Source organism: Octopus bimaculoides, chromosome 9 (genome assembly GCF_046866305.1).
Source record: "Octopus bimaculoides isolate indiv1 chromosome 9, ASM4686630v1, whole genome shotgun sequence".
Classification (NCBI taxonomy): domain Eukaryota; kingdom Metazoa; phylum Mollusca; class Cephalopoda; order Octopoda; family Octopodidae; genus Octopus; species Octopus bimaculoides.
In genome coordinates this window covers 95,548,359-95,571,364 of record NC_142936.1, presented here as the reverse complement: position 1 = coordinate 95,571,364, position 23,006 = coordinate 95,548,359, and the positions used below count along the sequence as shown (strand labels likewise).

Genomic DNA, 23,006 nt, shown 5'->3' with positions numbered 1-23,006 from the left:
ACAGTGTGTGACAAGACTGACCCTTTGAATTACAGGCACAAGAGAAACAGGAAGTAAGAGTGAGAGAAAGTTGTGAAAGAGTACAGCATGGTTCGCCACCATCCCCTGCCGGAGCCTCGTGGAGCTTTGGGTGTTTTCACTCAATAAACACTCACAACGCCCGGTCTGGGAATCGAAACCACGATCCTATGATCGCGAGTCTGCTGCCGTAACCACTGGGCCATTGCACCTCCACTATCATATATGAGTTATTAAAAAACAATACGGTTTTAATTCAGGACTATAAGCGATATCAAATAATCATAACAATGCGATATATTGTTTTTCGATCAGCATCTACAAGAAGTTATCATCATCAATGCAACTGATTACAGTTTATAATAGTCCTTACAACACAAGATTTTTATCCTTACTTGCAATTCCAATAATACTTTAACAAGATATTTCATTCTCTCAGTTTTCTTCCCCTTCTTTTGGAGAATTTTATATTCACTATTTTATTTTTTTAAATACATTTAATTTGTTTGCCAGTAAAATATAATTGAGAATCAAAACGATATATTACTACAGCGAAATAAACTCATCTATTATAAATTTATCTTTACGGAAGCCAGAGAAAGTGTTATATTTGAATATTCCAAAGGTTGCTTTATTTGATCTCAGCGAGAAATGTTTAAACAAAGGATGAAGTTGCAACATTCTGGTTTAATATTAAGAATATTTTAGATTAAAGATTAAATTATCATAGACGCCGAGTTGAAAAACAATAACGTAGTCAATTATGTTTAGATGAAATATTTGATACAATAATCTGCAACTTGCACAAAAAAAAAACTGTTTCTAATATGCATCCTTCAAGGAATATCATCTTCAGTGAAACGTATCGATTAAAATCTCTTATCTCTAAGAAAATAATCTCAGTTTTATTTTTTAAAGTTAAATATTTGATTATCGCTGAAACATTAATCTGTCTTCAATTATATTCATATTAAGCGTAGAATATAAAGTCTGTTCGTTTGTAATAATGTTTTGCATTTACATTGAATATCAACGCAACGTATTCCTCACGGGTGAACTTAAATGTATTGACATGTAGTTCGATTGGCTCATCTAGATACTGCATCCGAGTTCTAAATGCATCAATGTTTGGACAGTCATTGCTTACATTTCCATATTTGCTGCAACTAATTTTCAGTATATTCCACAGGCAGCAATAAATTAGATGTAATAGAATCCTGTTTAATGAAATAAAGTTTTCTGTCCAAACCAGGAGCTCTCAAAAGTTTTCATCCGGCGTACTCTTTAATAAGCCTCGGGCAGCGTGGGAAAACTCCGCCTGAAATATATAACAAATTATTGGCCACCATAGCACAGGAAATAGCTTTGTTTAATTTGTTGCTAATTTAACTTAGTTCAATCGCCGTCAACGCCTTGTTTTCATTCTTCTGAGATCGTTAAGATAGAATACCAGTCCAATTTCAAGGTAGATATAATCAACTGTTCCTTCCGCTAGTATTTCTGGTTTTGTGCCCTTTAAAGAGATCAGTTTATTTTCTGTTACACTTCTATCCAGACGGATGAGATTATATCTAACAAGAAACTATTTTCAAAACACTGCTTCCGAAAGATCGCACGTTGACAGCGTTGCACGAAGGACGTTTTTGATTTTAAAAAGTGAATGAAATCACCAACGTGCACTCCGCCCATTTCTAAATACGCGATTTGCATTTAGAAGATTGTGATTGCTTCAAATTTCCAGATCCTCTTTTTACAAACCTCGTCCAGCTACAGACTTTCTCTTTGGTACCCCTGTGCAAAGAAAAAGTTTGTACTACACACTTAACTTTATGACTAGATAAATGACAACGCAATGGTGTTAGAGCAAAGAGACAGAATATGTTTGAACGAAGGCAGCAAGCTGCCAGAAGTGCCAGCACGCTTCCCAGGTTTTTCAGTGGGTGTCAGTCATTTTTGACGGTATTTTGCCGTTTTGTTTTTCTATCAGTGTTTTGAACACTTCGTTAATTGCTTTTGTGCTGCTTTGCAGCGGTTTGTTTGTGCTTTCTCTCCTCTTTTGAGAAGAGTTAGCTATGACAAAAAAAAGTCTATGTATTTTTCAGACCACAGTGGCTCTGAACTGTCGACGTCAGAGAAGAGGAACTCGTATGAGCGGTAGAAGGAGTAGATGGTCAATTGAAGAAGAAACGTTTTGCGGAAGTGGCAGAAGTTATGAATAAGGAGGTGGATCTGTCAATGTTGAAAAGTTATGAGAAGTTGTTACGCAGAGAAGGGGGTGACGTAAAGTTGTTGCCACCCTAAGAAGTAATAAAAGATATGCAGGAAAGGACTATTGTGTACAAAGTATATTCTGTAGAAGAATTTAAATTGTATCAGCAGAGAAAAGTGAAAAAGCCTTGAAGTCAATCAGGCAAGTTATAACATAACTTGCCACAGGAAGTCGATATGGAACAGAGGAGATTCAATTAAAAAAGGCAACAAAGGTAAAGCAACACTTGGCAACCCCGTTACGGACGGAAGGTGTGGTCCTCCTGCTCACATACCTTGGAAGAAGAGCTTCCAGGGTTAGAGGAGAGGGGATCCCACCCGAAATAGATGTGGCTAGGGTGACGACGGTTATACTTCTAGGCAACGAAGAGAAAATAGACATTTTCCAAGCCACGAAAACGGAAACAACTAATTTGAAGGGACATATGTTGGATATAATTATAGAAAATTCAATGGAAAACAGAAAAAATGGTGGAAGCAATAACAGTTGGAGAGGCGATGTTGAGAGTTAGGGTTAGGGTGGAGCGCAGAATCCGTCGATGTTTCAAATGTGGCCAAAAGAGGCACATTAGAGTGGACTGCCCTTCACTGGCTGAGAAAAATGAGAAAGAAATCAGGAAGGAACCAGAGAAGGTAGAGGAGGAGATAGAAATAAATGAAGACGAATCATGGAAAGTGGTTGAAAAGTAAAAAAACAAAAGGAAGAGAAAGAAAGCAGGTCAAACTGAATGTGAACCACACCCACCACACCCACACCTTCTTAGCACCACCCTCCCCCGCAGACAACAGACTGACCCATTCCCCTCCGACACAAAAACAAATGGCACTCACACACAGAAGCCCACAAATTTCCCCTCCCACTGAAAGTTGTTTTGCGTTGTTTGAAGGTGTTGATGGGGAACTGATTAACAAAGCAACGAATATGAAAGAACACAGTGTTTATTCAGGTGGAAGGAAAGACATGTTAAAGTGTAGCATATATGTATTTTAGTATCAGAGAAACAGAAGAATGAAATAGAAAAGTATAAAGGTGGGTCCAAGTGTTGGAGAGTAAACTATGACACGAAATGGTTACCGGATGATATAGAGTATGAAGACCTTATATAAGAATATGGACTGGATATTTTGGAAGGTACGGAATTGAAAGGGAAAAGGAAGTGAAGCTACTCGGAGATGAGGCAAAGAGCTTCATTTTCATTTTTTCATTTTCATACGCTGTCCTGTGTTTCTTTTTTCCCTCCCCTTTGTTTTGTGTCCCGACACGTTTCTGTATTGTTCCTTCTATGTCCGGCCCCACCCCACCAGTGGGTAATAAATTCAGAAACTTTAGCACACCGGGCGAAATGCTTAACAGTATTTCGTCTGTCGTTGCGTTCTGAGTTCAAAGTCCACCGCGCTCAACTTTGCCTTTCATCCTTTCGGGATCGATAAATTAAGTACTTATTGCATAATCGACTGGTCCCCTCCACCAAAATTTCAGGCCTTCTGCCTAGAGTAGAAAAGTATATTTTCAAACGTTAAAGATTTTTACACAATGTTATCAGAAACCGTGATGAACTTCTGATCTCCATATATGCTTTCAACAGAATTTCAGTAAGATAGATCATATGGAGTAATCCCTCATCTATCGCGGATATTACATTCCAAAAGCCACCGCATAAGGTGAAAATTCGCGAACTAGAAACAGTACTGTACTGCATATTTTTTAAAATTAGTTTTATAATTTGTAAATATTTACTTTATTATAAATGCAAAACAACACCACAAAGGAATCGCTATAAGCTTAAATAATAAATCGCGATAAGGGAACAGCGATAGGTGAACCGCGATACGGCGAGGGATTATTGTAAGTATTTGTTCATTAATCCATAGAAAATAGTTGTTCAATGTTTTAACAACGTCAGCTACCCTTCTCCCTGGGATAATTGATATTAGGTTTAGCTAAGAAAATTCACTTCTTCCGTAGCAACATCTGGAAGTTTAGGTGCTTAAATTCCACTTCCAGAATGTTGGTCGACGCAAATTTATCAAAGGAGATACCTGCCAAGTATGCTCCTCAGCGAGTTCGAACCTGGAAGCTTGTAACTACTGGCCAAATCCTCTACACTTTGGACATATAGACAAAGAAACTGAATGTTTAACAGATTTCTAGTAAATGGAAAAAGTTTTTGAATGAAGATAGTTGTGATGCATTTGGGAATGCTGCAGTATCAGCAGTTAGTCATTCAGCAGTAAACCGTTATTGTTGAGGTCGTTCAAATGGCCTTGCTACCTGCCAGACACCGTATTTGCATAAGATGAGACGTCACCGTGAACATTTGCTTTATATATATCTTCTCTCTCGTGAAAGCGTCACGATATTTTTCAAGCTGACAAGAAAAGAAAACGATATTGAAAATAAATGTCTGTTCTTCTGGAATAGAAATAAGACTAAATTTCCGTTAAGTTACAAGAGGAATCGTCTAAGCAAGCATAGCAATGCACATATAAAATAAAATTATCAATATACAAAGAATTCTACAGCATATGCAGAGAAAAAAAGAGAACTAAAATATCTATATTTTACAGATCTAATCACATCAACATACTACGATATTGATTAACTTTTTCTATCCTTTACATACATATATATATATATATATATATATATATACATATATATATATATATATATATATAATGTACATGTGTGTCGGTGTATGCGTTTCCAAATTTCGTGATTTTCATTTAGTAAGCCACTTGATTGTGTTGACTTTCCTTATTAATGCTACACGAAACTTGTAATGATATTACTTACATTTGATTGACTTGATGTTGAACTACTGTTGAGAAAGTCATAACATTGCTGCACCAACTCTCTCCATGGCTTATTCATTTTTTTGTTTTCCTTTATTCCTTTTTCCTTAGCAGTAAGCATTTATTTAAGATTATCCTAGTGTAGGTTTCATTAACAGAAGCGTCTCTAGGGTTCCGTACAGCCAAATAAATATTTTGAAAAGCTAGCATCATATATTCTTAGAAACCTAATTAATAGAAAAAGGTTAATAATAAAATTTGTTGCTCTGAGAATATAAGGAAATCAAAATTAAAATGTCTGCTCTGTGAACCGTGTTTTATAAGATAGAATATCTGCGCTGTTATATATATATATATATATATATATATATATATATATATATATATATATATAACGGTTCATAGATAAATAGGATTAAGCTTGATAAGTATAAACATGCTATATATATATATATATATATATATATATATATATATATATATATATATATATATACACACACAAATGCGAGCACACACAGACACACATTCATGCGGACGATTGCGTATGAATACAGATTGCGGTGGACAGTTCTGAGCATGTTTTTGGTGTACGTGTGTGGAGGGTGGTGCTGTATTAGTGTTTTATTCATGAAGTGAGGGCAGCTTATTAAATTATTAATCAAATGTGTGTCGCTGGCAGAGTTTTTGTGTGTGTGCGTGGGTGTATACTGTGTTCATCTCTGCGTATATACATATTGACATTTGATTCATTTTTATACGAGCATAGCATATAGAATAACTACATACTTGCTTATAACGATGGTTTGATATATTCCTTTATTTCAGTCATTTGATTACGGCTATGCTGGAGCACCGCCTTTAGTCGAACAAATCGACCCCGAGGCTTATTCTATCGGGGTCTTTTGCCGACCCGTTACAGGAACGTAAACACAGGACCATAGGTTGTAAAGTGATGGCGGGGGACAGACAGAGACACACAAACATATATATATATATATGCGACTGACTTCTTTTAGCTTTCGTCTACCAGATCCAAAGACAAGGCTTTGGTCGGCCGGAGGCTATAGTAGAACACACGTGCCCAAGGTGCCACGCAATGGGACTGAACCCAGCACCATGTGGTTGGAAAGCAAGTTATGTACCGCACAGCCACTCCTGTGCCTCTCTCTCTACATATATATATTTCATGTTTCTCTCTCTTACTTTTTTCTTGATGACTTCTTTGTGATATAATACTTGGGAAAGAATATATTTGCGGCTGAAGATAGCGTTATACCATCCTGTCTATCAATTATATACCAATATAATGATGCAACGACTATAAAGCTTGAAACACGTGTACCGCGGAATCCTTTCTGTTCTGTTTTTATTTTTACGTTTTTAATTTATTCATATATATATATATATATATATATATATATATATATATATATGCAGATATATACATAAGTGTACAGGTATATATGTGTGTGTGTGTGTGGGTGGGTGTGTGTGTGTGCACAGGGTGACCCGAAAGTAGGTTTAAGTTATTCAACTATCTCTTCGCCTTTATATATTAACAGTTTAGATCTTAATTATAAAAAAAAAATATGAAACCATTATTCTATGCTAATTGAGTTAAAATTGTCAAGCTCGCTTTTCACTTTGTAAGATAGAAATCTAAATCCAAGTAAATGCTTTAAAAGACATTTATAGTGTCTGCGTGATAACTGTAAACCTGCTTTTGGGTCACCCTCTATATATGTATGAGAGAGAGAGAGAAGTCATGCTTCTTCGTTGATATTCGAACACTCTTCTAAACTGTCACTGGGCCGAGAGCGGAAAATTGTGTGTGTATATATATATATATATATATATATATATATATGTGTGTGTGTGTGTGTGTGTGTGTGTGTGCACATAACCGCATTCATCTGTACATATATATATGCATACACATATATGCGTACGCACACAAATACCTCCGTTTTATATCTCAATGAGAAATAATAACTGATTGGTTGTTTATACCTGTATATATTTGAAAACATTAACTTGCACATGCGCATACACGGACACTGGCAAACGCATATTTACTTACATACAGTTATCTATATTTTAGATGCATATACATATCTATATATACATATTTCCATGCATTTATGAAGACATATGTCTATGCATATGTGTGTGTGTGTATTTATTTAATATGTCTATGCATATATATGTGTGCATATGTGTGTGAGTGTGAGCGTGTGTATTCATACATAAAGGAATAAATGTTTGTGCACATATTTATGCGAACATGCTCTTTTAAAAGTAAAGTGTAGAGGTTTCAAAATGATTAAAGTAATATATTTCGGCATCCTGTTTTCCGATTTACTCATCTTCTATGCGTTTGCATAGATGGACATCTCATAAATGAAATGCTTCAGAAATTGGTTGCTTATAAATATCATAGACAAACATAAGAAAACCCATTGCATTAGAATAATTTAAATCTACATATCATAGCTCTTCATATATATATATAAATATTAATCTACTATATTGTGTTTCGACTACAGAAAAAGTAATTTATCATCCTTTGAGTGAAAATTTTAAATTTCCCACTGCCGTAAAACGAGAACTTTGAATGTCATAAATAATTCCTGGCGATATATACTTTTCAAAGGTTAAATTGAAATATTCTGCAAGGAGAATGCATGTGCTAAATGATTTAGATTATATATAAAGTTGCTTTATTATAGTGTATTCTGGTTTCATCTATTCGTTTTATGCGGCATGAAAGCTGAGAGAAATATGATACGATCCATATATACACGTCTACATACACACACATACGCTTATACTTCTAGGCATGTATATGTATTCCAGATTCATGTATTTGTTTTGCGCAGCATGTATTCAGAGATGTATATAATATATATCAATACAAACTTTTATGCATGTTTATTAGTTCATCCTTGGAGTCCTTCAGCTAGAGCAAAATATAAATCAATATCGTTTGCAAGCAATGAATATTTACACAAAATCCATAAATGATAGACACGATGTAGCCCCTTGTTACGAACATTTATACCGTGTAATATTTTTAATTCTTGATAGGAAATTGTCTCCTTAATGGCTCCTTAAAATACAAATACAATATTTACTCTGTACAAGAAGTACATTTATATATGTCCGACGCCAAACGACTCGCTTGAGTATTCCTTCTCTAAATCTTATTTTTATTGATTCTAATGCAGAAATATCATAATGCAAAATGTGACATGATTCTCTATATCACTATCTAGCTGTTGCGGTTTCTAATAGGACTGGCAGCATAAGAGGTGGCGTGCCTACATTTGAAGTCAGTAACATTGCTATATTAATATGGATACTTTGATTCTACGAGAGAGAGAGAGAGAGTGAGAGAATGCGTGCGTTGAATAAACGTTAAATTACGCAAAAGCGAAAATAACACTGACATCTCATTTTAACACATGTTAACCATTACCAAAATTACATAAAAGTATCCTGAAATACTAAAGAGTAAATTAAGTCAATAAAATCGCCATCGGCTTCAAATACGTTTTCCAGATGAGCTCTGAATATCCTGCAAATCTTCCGGACGATCTTCTTGGTTAAGTTGGTGAATGCTGCTATAATCTTTGCTTTCAGTTCAACTTTGCCGTTGCAAGGTGTTTTCTTGGTTTCTCGCTCACCTGTGCCCCACACATAAAAAGTCAAAGGAGTTGAAGTCTGGGGAGTTAAGTGGCCAGATGTTAGGGGTGATGTGATCGCAGATATTGCCACACAACTGTGACTGGGTTCTCCTGCTTGTATGGCATGAGGTAGAGTCATTTTGTTAGACATAGGGGTTTTCCAGCAGCTACTCTCTTAGCCCATAGCAGCACTACCTCCTCCAGGTACCTGATGTAGGCCTCCGTGTTGAGTCTGAGGCCGTGTGGGAAGATGAATTGAGGCGTAACGTCGCCATCATTAGTGATCACCAAGATGTTTGATTTTTATCACTCTCGGTACATATCCCGAGATTGCCCCCCCACCACCACCATCAATCACTGAAATCTTCATATTGGAGCTTTCGGTGCGAATGCCAAGCAGTACAACATGTCATTTCCAAATTTCTGACAGAGTAATTTGCCTCATGGTTCTGTTCTTCTCACAGACGGTACCCAACCGACCCTATTTTATTGTGTACTCGACAAGATCAAAAATGTGCATGTGCGAAATTAAAAGTATCAAATCCCGACAATTTACCCATCGCACACTACATACATACATACATACATACATACATACATACATAAAGAAATACTAACCCAGTGTGATAAAAGTTATCTCCATAATAACAATAATACTACAAGATATCAAAAGTCTACTACAATAGAAGAAAAGGTGGAACGGTAGACAGCCAATCTATGAAGTGAACTCAGTTTGCCGCATGTTTGACTCGTATGAAAATTAAAGCAGATAACAAAAGCTATTCTGTATTTGACCTGAAGTAATATATGTACAAACTAATTCAGCCCAAAATATATTGGAAATTATTTTGAATTAAATCTGTAATTTAATCTAAACGAAGGATAAAGTTAATTCCTAATTTCTTCTCACACAATATTTTATATAACATGAGTGTTGAAGTTTCAAGTTTCATTCGCCCCATGCCCGCGTCCTAGCTTATGAATTGCCTTAGGAAATTATTAAAGTAACGCTAGATCTTCAGGTAACCTCTGAGTAGCTTTTCACACGGCTAGAAATAGTAACAAGATATATTTGCAAATGAAGATCATGGCGGATAATCTAGAAGCATTATGTTTTAAGATGTAGTGAAAGGGAAATAAATAGATTATTCTGAAGCCTGGATCTCGTCAAACAGGACACATCTTCGCTTTCACAAACAACACCGACTCCTCCATCAGATGATAGAATCGAATAAGGGCATACATACGTGTGTGTGTACACAATATATATATATTGGGTCATCCCATGAATAATGCGATTTCTTTATACTTCCTTTATTTTTCAAAATTAAGATAAAGTTCTCTTTTCATCTAAAATACATTTTCTTTCAATTTCTACAATGCTCTTCCATCTGTCTGGTAGACTTTCCAGGCACCTCTTCCCAAATTCACTCGTCCTTGACGAAAATACTCCTCCAGTACTGTTTTGACCTCGTCTACAGAATTCATATTTTTTCCGTCGAAATGATTTGAAGATTGCGGAATAAATGATAATCAGTTGGGGCAATGTCTGGCGAATCATGGTGGGTGGGGCATCGTTTCCCATTCCGACTACTCCAGCCTTTGGAATGTCATCCTTGCTGTATGTTGCCGAGCATTAACCTAATGGAAGAACACCTTTCGTCTTGAGACCGACGATGGTCGTTTTTCTTCTAGCGCTAACTTAAAGCTTGTCGCAGTAGATCTCTTTGTTATTGGTTGCCTTGGCTTTAAAAGTTCAAGGTGGACTAAATCTTTCATATCCCAACAAACACATAAAAACACGTTACGTGGGTGAAGACCTTCTTTAGCCTAGGGTGCCGGTGTTTCCCCTTTCCCTACCCACTGTCTTCGGCGCTTGACATTCTTATAGAGAACCCATTTCTCTTCACCTGTCATTATTCGGTCCAAAAAAGGTTGATTGGTGAGACGTGGCAGCAAAGAAATGCACACAATCATTCTGCGCGCGATTAAACTCAAAGTTTGTGAGGGACCCATTGACCCAATTAGCTGACTTTTCGGATGGTACGTAGCTGTCGATGAATGGTCGAATGACCAAATTCAAGCTTCTCTAATAGTTCTTCAACAGTTACAATGGAATTTTGCTCCACTGGAGTTTACAGGACGTCTTCGTCGAGCTCGACAGATCTTCCAGGATGAGGCTCGTCTTCTAGGCTGTAGTTTCCGGCTCAAAATTTCTGGAATCAACGTTGACACTGCCTTACGCTTATAGCCTGATTCCTATATACTCCATTAATATTCCTCGCACTTTCCGTTGCGTTGTTGCCTTTATTGAATTCAAAGGGCAAAATAAGCCGAATATCTTCCTTTGTCTCTTCCATTATAGCTTTCAAAAATTAGCTGTTAAAATCGAACTACATTCCTCAAAACTTGCACTAACAATAAGAACAAGGTAGAGTTACTTCCTGCTTTTGTAGCAAGTTGATACAAGTAGTTTATCCCGTTCCCCTCCACCTTTTAGTTCTTGCAATTGAAAAACCCGGATTATTTATGGGATGACACAATCTTGCTCTCTCTCTCTCTCTGATATATATATATATATATATATATATATATATATATATATATATATATGTGTGTGTGTGTGTGTGTGTGTGTGTGTGTGTGGCGGACTCTCCCGTCGAAGACGATGCATGAGAGTTCAAAAACAAAACAGCGAACAATATGCGAAGAAAGACAGGCAACAGCACATCCACATTACTATTACTACAATTCAGCAGTTTTTACAATCATTCACTTCACAAGTTTACTCCTCCCGCAAGTACTGAGGTCACCAAAATCAACATATGAACATGGTTTCATGTTTAGAGGAATCTCCAAGTTATAAAGCCTTTCATTTGTGTGTGTGTGTGTGTGTGTGTGTGTGTGTACACACACACACCGGAATTCCTATATGTAAGGTGTTATGTCGGCATTGAATGCATTATTCCTTTTTGCCACAGATCGAGTAGTAGTAGCAATAGTTGTTCTTGTAGATTTGTTTCGTGTCTGTAACGGGAAGATGTCCCAATATAGTTTCAGCATGCTTCTGCCACTACCAGTGCTACTATTACTGCTGCTGCTGCTTCTACTGCTGTTATTACTACTGATGCTACCGCCACCAATCTCATTTCAACTCATCTTATGTGCAGCAGCTAATTTACACCTTTTCAAAACGAAATATTGAATTTTATTTTTCATTCCATCGAATGAATCAGTGATTTAACTGGCTGACCGTTTTCTTTCTGGGTACCCGACTCTACTAATCAGAACCGACATATATGTATGAGTGTTTATACATACATACATACATACATACACACAGATATATATACATGTATATTTGTCTGTATGTATATATACTTATATACACACACACACACCTACATATACATATATCCATGTGTATTACACGTATATATATATATATAGAGAGAGAGAGATAAATACACACACAAAGAGAGAGATAGAGATAGAATATAATACTTCCTTATAATGGTTCATCCTATGGTTTTATTTTATATTGTTATTTTCCATTTGCTTTATTATTTGGTTGATGTCGAATCTATTATATTTTACTTTAAATAAGTCGTTATTTCTGATACATGTTATTATTTACAATCTCAGGTGCTGATGATAGCTATTTTTATTTCGAACGCTGCATGGCGTCTTGTAATATTACCGGAGATCAATAACCATTCAGTTACCTGGTGCAACACCAGAGAACGAGTATAATTGTTATCACGTATATAAGCTTGCTAATATGTGTAATTTATTTCGTATGTGTATTTCGTGTGCAAGATTCTTGATGTGTATACGTGTGTTGAAAGAAATACAATTAAACCTTGGGAGAGGCATTATGCCGGTAATAAACACACGCACTGGTTCAGTCCTTTATTAATTTATATAGTCTTTTTGTTAAATTATTTCATTGCACTCTTGCAATCTCTTCAGTAACTTGTCTCTCCACTTCCATTTATTTTGAATATATGATCTGGCGTTGTTTTGGCGTTGTTTCGAAACTGTTAGGTATGAGCATGTGAGTGTGTGCAAGCTCGTATGTGTGCACGCTCATATGTGTGCACGCACTTATGTGTTCGTGCTTATATGTAAGTATGTGCGTCCATATGTGTGTTTGTAACAATTTCGTTTATATCAGATCAGATAGAGACTTCTTAATTAATTTATTTACGTTCATATTCCGCATCATATGTGTGAACAACACATGCAACCATGGGCAATTGTAAGGCCCTCATCTACGTGTATTTGGTGTTTAAAATTGGTTGCGTTTCAGTTATGAGGACCGACTCCTGTATTTGTCGCAAAGATGCGTCACCGGGGTGTCTAGACAGGATTTCTATGTTAATTCTGTTCAGTACACCACCATGTTGTTCTTTGGCATGCTGGTAGAGCACCGAGGTTTGTTTTTGATTATTATAGTCCCTCCAATTTTCGTTTACACGCTCAGCCAAACTTCTTGCCGTCTCACCTATGTATGTCGTGTTTCTATTTTTACACTCACCATCCATACAGCTTATTTTGTAGACTACATTTCTGGCTTTGCAGTTGGCACCAGGACTATTTTTGCACACAATGCAACTCTCCTCAACACACCTTGTTCTTCTGAAGGGATATGTTTTACATATTATTGATCTAATTGATCTCCCTGGTTTTTCTATAACATTTATCCTCAACTTAATACTTTTGAGGATTTTTCGAAATCTGCGGGCCAGTTCTCCGTGTGGCGTGGCGTCCACAAACATTACTCCCTGGAACTTGTCGGTATTGTACCACGTGGTCTTTTTGTTTGTTTTGTCACTAATCCTTTGTAGTCTATTCCACTGTTTGTTACGGTATCTAGGTTGTGTTCCATTTGTATCTTTGACAACAATCTCCTCAAATTTCTTGTTAGCTCCTCTGTATACCCGGATTCTATCTTTCTGGCTGTATCCCGAAAATTGCATGCGATGCATGAAGTCTTGAATATGTTTTTGCCCCTCCCATGGATCGCACAGGGGGGGATATGTTTTTCATTATTCTAACCAAATCGGCTACTAATATATTGATTTTCACACTGTGTGATAGAGCCGAATTCTTATGGATAACATACTTTGAAGATATAGGTTTCATATAATGTGAGTGGAGGATTTGAACTTTGTCATTAATTGTTTCTAGCCAAAGTTCTGTGTCAAGTACTGGGAGTCTGATGTTTAGGTGTCTTGTTGGGTAATCTATTGTTACCTTGATGCTCTGGTGTATTGTATTAGCTATATTCTGGATGTTTTCCATCACGATCTTCTCGTTCTCTTCAGTCTGAATGTTTGATGGTGTTTTGACTACGATGTTAATGTCATCCACATATCTCCCGTATAGTTTGAGTGTTATTGAGTGTTCTTCGAGAGTGTGGCCGGAGACGTGGCAAGCCTATTCATGACCTGGTGGGACAAAAAGCTGAAAACAACTCTCGAAGAACACTCAATAACACTCAAACTATACGGGAGATATGTGGATGACATTAACATCGTAGTCAAAACACCATCAAACATTCAGACTGAAGAGAACGAGAAGATCGTGATGGAAAACATCCAGAATATAGCTAATACAATACACCAGAGCATCAAGGTAACAATAGATTACCCAACAAGACACCTAAACATCAGACTCCCAGAGAGAGAGAGAGAAAGAGAGAGAGAGAGAAAGAAAGAAAGAGAGATAGAGAGAAAGAGAGAGAAAGAGAGAGACAGAGAGAGAAAGAGAGAGAGAAATAGGTGGTTGAATGGGTAGACAAGCACGCGCACACACACACACACACACACACACACACACACACACGCGCGTGTGTGTGTAGTTTCGGATCTGTGCTTGTGGTTTTCATGTGTGTGTGCGTTGCCACACGAAATTTGTCGAGAGAAATCTGTAATACCTCAGAATGCTATTGTGTAATTTAGACACTTTGTTTTGAAAAATTCGATATTTTTTCAAGAATAAGTTAAATGGGACAAAGGTAGAGACGTGTCTGTGTCAAATATTTCTGCTAATTTTACCATATATAAAACAATGAAATTTTAAAATGACTGAGACCAAATGAAAGTTTGTTTCAGTTTTATTACAAAATCACTGGAATTGCTCCTACCCTGCTAAAATGAATCCCTCATTTTCCTCTCGTTCGATAATCTAACGTTTATGTTGTCATAAGCGAAGCCATAACGAAAGAGTTCAGAATAAGAAAGAGGTTTCAATATCATGGATTGACTACCTGAACTCTTTCGACGATGTTTCACAGATCTGGACATTAGTAAGAAGTAGATACATAAAACAGGTAATGAAGAAATGACAATTTTCTAGATAGATCTGGAGATAGCAGAAACTCTAACGGAATTGCCATTTGAATAATTTTCAACAAGAACTTCTTTCCAATTCATCGGACTGGATTCCAATATAAATATTTCAGAAAGACTATGAACCGTCTTTTGCATAACACCACAACCGAACACTTTATTGCAGATGATGAAATGAAAATGTAATATACAGAAAAACTAGTAACTCGGTTACTGAACGAATTCGGGTTTACTAAACGTAATGGTATGCGATCAAGATCAGAGTAACTTAGAGGGGAAGATTAATTAAGGATACATATGTTATGCTAGATAAAGAAATACAGACAAGAGAAATACTGCGACAACTGATGGACGTATTATTAGGCATCAATGAGATAGAGTACAATAAACACTAATGAGAAATCAGTAAAGAATGCTATAGTCACATTACATTAATACTTAATACAGATAAACACGAAACTGGGCATCAATATTTAGTTCTATTAATGTTATATTTATAATATTCTCACCTCAATGCTAAATGAATTAAAACGTCTAGACCAAAACAGATACTCTTCAGAAATAACGCCTGCATATAGAATACAATAGACAAAATCTGACAAAGAGAAGTTTATTTTTACCACGATTACAGGAAGGTATTGGCCTTTTATCACTAGAAAACTATTATAATAAAATAACTACTGTAAGACGACAAAAATAGCTGGTAACGAATAATGGAAAACTAATAAAAATTAACGACAAAACATAAACGAATATCAAAGTGTGTTTTCTTTCTTGTACGAAGCCAACAAATAGAAAACAAAAGCCTTAAATGTCAGACAGTTGTCAGGAGGAAATGAAAGAGAACAGGTTCTGAAATATCTAAGAACTAAGCAATAAATAAGAATACCATACTAGCGAAACGACCAGAGGAGCCCTTACATAACAAGTCGCAGAGAAAAAGTTATGATGGATGCTGTTTAAAAACTGTAGGAATGAGTTATCCGTCCATGGAAGGTAAAAGAACATGTGAGCCGTTGGCTCGTCACATTCTTTGAAGATTTAGTGAAGGTGGAAATATTAGCCTCGCTAAATAGCGTTATTATAAGCGCCCTGTTAGAGCATGGATACATGAACCAGCAGATGGAACTTGCTTTGGCATGTTAAAGTATCCGAGATCATTTGTGGTGTAACTCGAATAATCTTATCTCAATTCCACCCTTTCATGTCCATATTTAGTTCTTCAGTGTCATTTTTTTTTTATCTGTTTATTAATGTTCTCATCGCTTTTGACGATATAAAATTTCTTACACGATGTAAAGCCCCAGTCATTCTATTAGTGCTTTTTCCCTTTATATTTCGTATTTCTGCTGTTCCCAACAAACTGAACCTCTGCGTTTAATAATATAACCATTCATCATAATGAGTGGAGAATAGAGTCGAATGTTTCCCTATAATCACAGTCCTTTTCTGTAAAATGTCAGCCTCTTATATTAATATCCAATGATTAGGTCTCTTCCAGGATCCTTCCATTATGCAGTTTGCCTACAGCTACAGTGAAACTTTTCGGATCACTTGTGTATATTTTACTTTCGATGCTGGTACTGTATTCCCTCTTAACTATATTTTAGCCATGATGCATTAAGGTTGAAATCCCTCTTTTCATGCCAGATTTTAGACTAGAATAAGTTAAAATTTTATTGTGGTGTTGGAAGCAACTTGTTTGTACTGGCTCGTAATTTTCTAATGGTAGCAGTTGTTCGCTGAGCATCTCATCCCTCAATACGTTGGTGTGAAGAGACACCATAGATTTGTGTAAAATTTATGCACAAAATGTAATTAGTGAGCTGTGAACTCAACTCATTATTCTCCTTTCAATTTATTGTCGTGGTTACCCATCCATCCTAGCGGCGCAAATTGTTGGCGTTTTCTTCTAGTTTTGGTTTATGTGTATATATAATTAAATATGTAATTATGTATGTAAATACATAAAAACAAATTTCTTTTCACACACACACACGTACACATATATGCATACATAAAAACACACGCACATGCATATATATATATATATATATATATATACACACAAAAATGCACACATACATTCATACACACACACACACACACACAGGAAATTCGAACGCATGTTTTATTATTGAATGAAAGCAGATGCCTACTTCTCGTTTCTATGTCGACATAATTCGATAATTAGTGAAATGTAAAACTAATTCTGTAGACTCTCAGTGAATATTTTTTTGAAATCGTTTCATAATCTGTAATTGCGAAAGCTTAATATCTTTCATTGAATCACACAATAGCGATGCTGTAATAACTGATTAGTATCCTACTTAATGTATTGTTGTTGCTTTTCCTTTTACTGTTTAAATAAAAGTAATTACAGTAATATTGGACGCCATCGTATATTTCATTGTATAGCTTTCAGCATTCCTTTTATTATTTACATTAACATCTAAGTAGAAACTGTTCAATGTCTTTGCATCAAGATATCCCTCATTTACAATTCGTTTAATTCGTAACCATTCATGTATGATGGATTGCTTTTTTTTCCACAACAAATTCCCGACTTGTGTTGTATCAGTTCATTAAAAGGAACATAATGGAGTATTAAAATTTTGGTAGCATCATCAAATTAACTAAACTATTTCGCATAGTTTTTCTCTGCTTTCATTAATAATTATTTGTATTTCAATCATTGTCTTTCATTAATTCGTTAACTCTCTCCCTCACTCTTCCTTTCTCTCTCCCCACTATTATCTCTCCTTCTTTCCTTGGACATATCGTTCTCACCCTAGTAGACCAATACGAAGTATTTTCCAACCCCTCCTTTCTTGTCTTCAGTATTCTTTAGGAAGGGAGGAATCTAATTATAATTGATGCCAAATTTAGCTTTCATAACTGTGTTAATTCAAGCATGCATGTCTTCATCTTTCATTAAATGTAGTTGGAGTTTACCATTCCAAAGCATTCCATGAACCATTTCTTTTTCAACGTCAAATAAACAGAGAAAGGAATCGATCTGGTTATAGACTATTATTTTAGTGAATATTTCATTAGTATTCATTTTTAATTACTATTCAGAAATAATCCTTTCCTCCTTTCATGTTCTATAAAAAAATTTACTAATCTAGTGAAATGGCAGCAGGGAATTATAGACATAGACGCAGGGATGATTGTGTGGTAAGACGTTGGCTTCCCAACCACATGGTTCCGGGTTCAGTCCCAATGCATTGCAACTTGGTCAAGTCCCTTCTACTAGAGCATCGGGCTGACCAAGAGCTTGTAAATGGACTTGGTAGACGGAAACTGAAGAAGTCCTTTGTGAATAAATATATATATATATATATATATATATATATATATATATACATTTGTGCGTGTGTGTGTTTAGATTCTTTCTGTCTCAATTTGTCTCCAGTCACCTTTTTATTACCAGTGTTTGGTAAGTTTATAACCCCGTAATCTAGCGGTTCAGAAAAACAGAACGATAAATTAAGTGCCAGGTTTTAACATCCAATAAGTACTGGAGTCGATTCATTTGACTAAAATTTGCCATGGTTGTGCCCCAGTATGACCGGGATCTAATGATTGAATGGAATAAAAAAGTAGTCTTTAAATGAAATACCTTGTGGTATTTGATCCTACGAAGATATTAATTCTAAACTGTATTCGCCCACCAACGTGGGCGGAGCTGAAAAGAGACTTGCTTGCATTGGCAACTGCTAAGCACGCTTATAAAATTTTGATGAGCATGCGTAGACATGTCCAATCTCTTTATCTATAATAACCAATTGCCTTCGTGTTTATTTGCTCAAATGAAACCCGAAAGACAATAGCCATGGTTGACCTTTTATCTCCCTCAAAAGATGAATTTATTCTTATTCATTTGAAATAATCTCCCATTCTCATATTCAGTTTCTAACAATTGCCGAAAGGTTCTTGTTTAGCTTCCATTCTTTTGTGGAATATTTCGATAAATTAGCATTTTTATCCTGGGCGACATTCTATGTATCTCATTATTGCAATCATGCATAAATACACAGACACCAGTGTCGAAGAATAAAAAGGATTCTAAACGCTCTGAAATCATCACAACACCTAAATTTACCCAACAAGTTCAACTTCTTTACACAAGGCCTTAGAGTTAACTTAACCGCCTACATTGATTACAATCCCAGAAAGTTCATGAGGTCAATTGTCAAAGATCTACGTGTGTCAGAAGGAACATTCAAAAAATGTTGTCCACGAAGACATCAGATATGTCATATATGATGAGGAAAGGTCAATTTAGCAGAAAAACCCCAAAAGAAAAGCACTACATCAGAGCTCTTAAACAAACTGAAAAATCCATAGAGAAGATTTGATTTGGTTTTTCTCAAACAAGAAACACTTCGACCAAGATCAAAAAGTTAACAGAAGAAATAACAAATGGTTGTGTGCAGACCCTTCTGAAGTTCCAAGTGTTATGCATAAAACTTTCCTCTGACTGTCATGGTATGGGAGTTGTCTGCAATGAAGGACATATGATGCTTCCGTACTTTTTTCCACAAGGCCTTAGAGTTAACTTAGCCGCCTACATTGAAGTCCTGAAAATAATTGTTAAGCCCTGGTTAGACAGTGTAAGCAATGGAAGGCCATGTGGGTTTCAGCAAGACTCAGCACTATCACACATGGCTCTAGCAGTACAGGAATGGATGGCTAAGAATGTTCCTGATCACACATTTAACACTTGGCCTCCTAATTCCTCAGATCTCAGTCCATTGGACTATTACATGTGGAGCGTTGTTGAGAGAGAGGTCAATGAACACACCCATAATACCAAAGACTCTTTGAAAGCTGCCATAGTCAGAGTAATGTCAAAAATGAACCAAGATCACTTGATTCGAGCATGGAGAGGATTTAGATCTCATATAGAAGCAGTTGTTGAAGCTGAAGGTGGCTTTATTGAATAACCTTATAGAAAAGGTTTATTTTTATCCTCATAGCTTTTGAGAAATAAAGTTATCTTATTGTATATGTTTTTTATAAACACAAATCTGTCCCCAAATACCTTACGTACCCTGTATAGTGAAAACTCAATCACCTTAAGCGACAGACCAAATTTCAAAGTTATAAAAGGTGGACTGAACTCCGAACAATAGCCTCAACCGTAACAAAACAAAAAGATTAAATCACCGATTAGTAGTCAAATAATATCAACAACGAAACCTAGTCACACATCTGGTGGCCAAATAACATTTTCACCTACGTATTTTCTTTTGTAAATTCTAAAATGCAATCATAAGATTTGAACCTGACATACCCATATAGAAGCTCCTGATTACGTTGGTGTTGTGTTCATCACACATGCAAAACTTTGTAAAGCACTAACAACCTAAAATCTTTCCAGCAGGTCTTCACCCTTCAACTTGATACTTTACGACAGAGCTCCACCAATTCCAGAAAAATAAGATCACCAAAGACTATAGACTGTTAAGCTGAACTTATATGTACCACAATCTGAAGTACACTGAAACTTCGAAGTCACTGTTAACACTATTCTTGCAAAGAAAAATGAATATAACTTCCATAGTATTGTGTAGTTCATGTTTAATGCAAAATCATTTTTATTTTCTCTCGACATCGAAACAGATTTAATATATGCGCGCCCGCGCGCGTGTGTGTGTGAAAGACACCTGCACACACATTTACATACACATATGTTTAATTGTACAGACACACATACCTATATGTGTGCATGGCCCGTCGTATGCTGAAAAGCTGAACTTTTCAATTTATTACGATTCATTACAGTGTTTTCATATTACATTCTTAGTACTTATGTTCAGTTTGAGTCAATAACATATTCGTGTTATTGGCTTCAATTCTGTCATCGATATACTGAGGGGATCAGGGTGTTGTTGCCAAGTTGTGCAGTTCGTTACACATGATCAACGCTGCGTAGGTCTGATTAAATCATCATTACCGATTTTAAGAAACTAACGCCAAACCTGGAGTCTACGGTACTAACTTCTGAATGTGAGGTATCTGTTGGTTCAACTTTGCATTTTTGCTTCTACTTAACCTCCATACAATTTTGGTACAATTCTGCTATGAGATACTAGCAATGAGATACAAAATTCAAACGCATTCATTGTTTCAGGAGAACATGTTTATGTTTGAGATAGAATCTATTTCATATTTATATAACAATAAATATACACAAACATATACATATATATGTACATATGCGTGTGTGTGTGTGTGTGTGTGTGTGTGTTTGTGTGTGTGTATGTGTGTGTTTGTGTTTGTGTATGTATGTGTGTGTGTGTGTGTGTGTGTGTAACTGAGTGGTTTCGGCCATTATCGGGCCTAGACCATGACTAACTCAGTAGCACCTCCTGGAAAAGTCTTTTAGGTAATTATTTCGTTACACCTTTCAAGCAGAGAGTTGTTGTTGGTTGAGATGTATCAAGGTGTAGGTGGTTTATCCGGTATTTCCTGAAGGGATTTTTCCAGGTACCGTTTGAAAGTTGGGGGGGGGGGAGGGTCTTTCCTACTTTAATTTCTTTCGGGATAGCATTGAAAAGGGCAGGACCGTTTGCAGTGAATAAATTGTGCCGCAACGTGATGTGATCTCGACCTTTGTAGGGGACGCATTGCACGGGGTGACTAGTCTTGGGTGAATTGTAAACATAATACCGATATCATTTGGATATTATATATATGTGTGTGTGTGTGTGTGTGTGTGTGTGTGTGTGTGTGTGTGTGTGTGTGTGTGTGTGTGTGTGTGTGTGTGTGTGTGTGTGTGTGTGTGTGTGTGTGTGTGTGTGTGTGTGTGTGTGTGCGTGTGTGTGTGTGTGTGTGTGTGTGTGCGTGTGTGTGTGTGTGTATGTGTGTGTGTGTGTGTGTGTGCATTTATATAAACATACATACATAGAAACACATACAAACCCTGATTATAAATTATCATTTGTATCTATCGTCATCGGTGCATTTGGCTATGCACCGAAAGAGTTACGCAACAACTTAGAAATACTAGTTATTTCGAAGACAGAGAAAAAGAAGTTGACTTTTTCTCGAAATCAAAAGTATTAGTTGCACAGTGAAGAATTGTAAGACATTCCAAAGGTTCTTGAGGTTATTTAGTTAAATAGATGCTCACACATGGGCGTGTACTTCGACAGCTCAACCACATTTTAAAAAACACCGGGAAGTCTCTCAACTCAAAATGTCTTTTCGCTTTGGTTGCTACAACATTCAACTCTCTTGAGGACTTAAATAGAAATCAATACAAAAACAGACATACATACAAACATACATTAAACATGGCAAAGTTACATTACCCGCTGTGCAACAAATGTACTATCATTATTGTTTTTGTGCATCTGAAGCTCAATTCCGATGGAGAAGACCAATAGTCAAAGAAAATGTAATTGTTGTCCTTCAATATTTCATTATTATTTGATATGAGTTTTTGGACGAAGTCATCTAATGTCTTCCAAACTTATTGAAGACTGTAAATTATGAATAGAGAAAGTTATGTCTGCTTTCTTTTGGGCGACCTTAGGGAAGTCTCATATTATGATAAATTGCCATCATTTCGTAATATATATTTGTATGTCGTAACATTATATCCTATTTTCATATATATATTTTTTTAAGACCAATGAATATATGCATCACATATGATAAAGTAAGAATATAGATATATCAGCAATTTTTATTAGAAGTGTCAGAGAATGTGCAAAAAGCGGTGTCTCATGCATTAAAAATATTATTCGTCTGATACGAATAAATTTATACGAAATAATAGTGTGCTTGTCATTTTCCACATATTTCATTTGTTTTTTCTCTCCTCTCTCAATACAATAGCCCAAACAATTTCGTGCTGAATTAT

The 23,006-nt window shown here is 36.1% G+C and overlaps 1 long non-coding RNA gene across 1 annotated transcript in view; it reads right to left on the bottom strand.

Annotated features, from left to right (window-relative positions):
• Positions 1 to 3,403: 3,403 nt before the first annotated feature.
• LOC128248669 (uncharacterized) overlaps positions 3,404 to 23,006 on the bottom strand; it is a 47,742-nt gene continuing 28,139 nt past the window's right edge. The window contains exons 2-3 of the long non-coding RNA XR_008264829.2: positions 5,084 to 5,309; positions 3,404 to 4,655 (exon numbers count right to left, since the gene is read on the bottom strand). This is a non-coding gene — a long non-coding RNA (uncharacterized LOC128248669). The remainder of the gene's footprint in view (positions 4,656 to 5,083; positions 5,310 to 23,006) is intronic.